We start from the raw sequence: 3,315 nt of genomic DNA, 5'->3' as shown, positions 1-3,315 counted from the left end.
GTCATTCTCACATAAAATGTATATTAACCCATATAATACAAAAACCAAGTCGTTGTAACACCAAAAAAAAAAAAGAAAGAAATAGTCAAAATGCGTGAACCAGAGTCCAAAAAGAATTGCTTAGGAATCATAGAAAATGAATTATAAATGCTGTCACATTCTCACTCACTTGTACCACTAATTTCGAGGCGGATTACTTGGATCAGTGACTGATTAATATTAATAATAAATATGGCCGGAAAAGTGATGCAGGCGGTTTGGTACAGTGGTTACGGCGGAGGTCCAGCCGGTTTAAAGGTGATTCAATACTCGTTATCTGCAAATTATTATGCTATTTAGTTGTTATCATTATTAGATCTAAGTTTTAGTTTCATTTTATATATTGCTTGGCTTATACAGTATTTAGGTCTGATCCAATATAATGAAAAAAATAGCAAAAAGTAACACTTAAAAGGAGGTATTTGTAATTAAACTACTATAGATTTGTCATTAGTACCTTTAAAATTCACATCAATTTGGAAATGGAAACATCATTCAGTTGTAGGCCTGTAAACGAACCGAACGTTCATAAATTGTTCGTGACCACTATGTTCGTTTATTTATGTTCAATTATGTTTGCTCGTTTATGTTTGTTCGTTTAGATTTTAGTAAATACACAATTAGTTATATTTATATAGATATAAACATGAACATAAACATAAATGGGGCTCGTTTAAACTAGTAATCTTGATGGATATTTTGAACGAGTCATGTAAATTTAAACCACTAGTTTTGATGTAATTTTGGATGAATTGTGATGCATTAGACTTCTTCATTTGTGTTCATTAATGCTAACTTATGTTCTGTTCTGTTCTGTTCTTTTCGTTTATGTTTGGCCAATTATGTTTATTAGTGTTTGCTATGTTCGCTTGTGTTCGTTTATGTTCACAAACTGTTCCTGTAGGTTTTAAACGAGCAAACGCAAACATGCCCATTTTATTAATGAACGAACATGAACAAAAAAAAATTGTTCGATTATACGTCCGTGTTCGTGTTCGGTTAAAGTTAAATGAACGAACACGAACATGCCCCCGCTCATGTTCGTCTGTTTGTTTACAGGCCTATTCAGTTAATTAAATTTGGTATTTTTAGGGACTACTTTTCTAGAATCATGCATGAATACATGATATACCAGAGTCTAATAGTGTTATTTATATGTTTTGCAGCATGTTGAAATCCCTATCCCTACTCCTGCCAATGATGAGATTCTGGTGAAAATAGAAGCAGCAAGCATAAATCCAATTGACTGAAAGATTCAGAACGGCTTCGTACGCCCTATTTTACCCAAAAAGTTTCCTTTTATACCAGATTAGTTTGATTGCTGATACTTTGATGGCATATGTGCGCACAAAGATTATGAGTAAATTACACAAATGGTAGTTCTCGTGGTGCTCTACTTAAAATTGGTTCTGTATAGAACGACAATCTCTGTATATGTATGTGTGAGGGTAAACTGATAATTTCAAAAAACTATTCAAGTCTTATAAATGTTCATTCATTTGAAAATTAGTGATAATCTTTGTACATTCAAATACTTAAAAGGACTAAATCCATAACTACCTATAAAACATAGGGACCATTTGTGTAATATACTCTTAGTCTACTTCAAGTAGGAGTGTGAACGAGTCGAGATGAACCAACTTGGGCTCGAAGTTAAACGAGCTGAAATTTTGAGCTCAAGCTCTAGCCAACTTGTTTCAATTAAAATGTAGTATTTTAAGTAAAAAGACAATATTAGTTAATGTAAGGGTGTGCTCATGGTCCATATTCAGTGGGCTTATTTATAAACGGTTTATAACATATGAACATTATATTTTTTGCTTAACTTAAAGGTGCCAAACGAGCGAGCTTGCCTTTGCTCAAACTCCGCTTGTTTACAGAGATTAATGAATTTCGTGTGCATCTCTTTTTGTATTTACTTGGTGAATCAATAAATGGTAATATCATTGTTGTTTGCATCAGTTGGTGACGTGGCAGGAGAAGTTGTGGAAGTTGGACCTGAAGTAATGAAATTTAAAGTTGGCGACAAAATTGTTTCAACTCTTGTGAGTGTCATCTTTCTTAATGGTTCTTATTAGATGTGTCAAACTGGGCGGGTCGGGTTATTTGGTGTCGGGTGGGCCCATCTACAGTTAGTCATTCAAAGAAAGTTTAAACATTTAACGCATTAAATATGATCACACAAAATAACATAAGTACATAACAAAACGATTTTGAAAGTTGTATGCATGAACCCGTTTACTTGGGTGACAGGGGGCTGCGGGAGGAGGGTTAAGCGAATACGCGGTGGCTAAAGAAAGCTCAACGGTTCAAAGACCAGCCGGTATCAGCTGCAGAGGGTGCGAGTCTCATTATTGCAGGCTGCACTGCTCTCCACTCCCTTACCACAACCTGCGGTCTAAAACTTGAAAAAACCGAACCACGAACCAACGTCCTAATAACTGCCGCATCAGGCGGTGTGGGCCACTACGCGGTCCAGCTGGCAAAACTAGGTAACACCCACGTAACCGCAACATGTGGGGCCCGCAACATCAAATTCGTTGAAGGTTTAGGAGCCGATGAGGTTCTTGACTACAAGACCCCCGAAGGAGCTGCTGTCAAAAGCCCATCGGGCCAGAAATACGACATCGTGCTCAACTGCACCACGGGTATCCCATGGTCAACCTTCGAGCCCAACTTGAGCCCAACTGGGAAGGTAGTTGATATAACCCCGAGTGGTAATACGTTTTGGACTTACGCGATTAATAAATTAACGTTTTCGAAAAAGCAAATTTACCCGTTACTAGTGACTCCAAAAGCTGAACAGATTGATTATCTTTTGAAACTGGTTAAAGAAGGGAACTTGAAAACCCTTATTGATTCGAGGTACCCGTTAAGTCAGGCCGAAGAGGGTTGGGCCAAGAGCATTGCGGGCCATGCTACCGGGAAGGTGGTTATTGAGCCGTGAGATTGTTAATAAGACCGAACAACGTTATCTTGATGTCGATTTTATAATTCGGGTTGTTTTCTTATTGGTGTATTGTTGAAGGAATCAAGTTTATAAAGTTGTCAAAATATATAAACTGTTTGAAATGACTGATCAGAAAAAGAAGGCGCAAAGGTTGTGATGGGAAATTATTTGCATATGGGATGTCTGTTTCTTAATCATTGTGACATATTTAACCAAGTGAATATCTAAGGTTGCATTATACAAGACAACTTCAATAAATATGCAAATAGAAGTTTAGAAAGAGTATAAAAAGTTTTAATGATAAAATGTTGATAATCTGTATATTA

At 36.5% G+C, this 3,315-nt stretch overlaps 1 pseudogene across 1 annotated transcript; it reads left to right on the top strand.

The window, feature by feature from the left end:
* The first annotated feature begins 202 nt into the window (after nt 1–202).
* On the top strand, nt 203–3,077 carry LOC143604265 (chloroplast envelope quinone oxidoreductase homolog; annotated as a pseudogene). The gene is made up of 4 exons (XR_013148255.1): nt 203–297; nt 1,206–1,344; nt 1,999–2,084; nt 2,293–3,077. The product of XR_013148255.1 is annotated as a chloroplast envelope quinone oxidoreductase homolog (transcript).
* Nucleotides 3,078–3,315: the final 238 nt, after the last annotated feature.

This window comes from Bidens hawaiensis, unplaced genomic scaffold (genome assembly GCF_021521415.1).
Source record: "Bidens hawaiensis isolate Kalapana, Puna unplaced genomic scaffold, B.hawaiensis_p1.1 tig00064539_1, whole genome shotgun sequence".
NCBI lineage: Eukaryota > Viridiplantae > Streptophyta > Magnoliopsida > Asterales > Asteraceae > Bidens > Bidens hawaiensis.
This window is presented reverse-complemented; position numbering and strand designations above follow the sequence as displayed.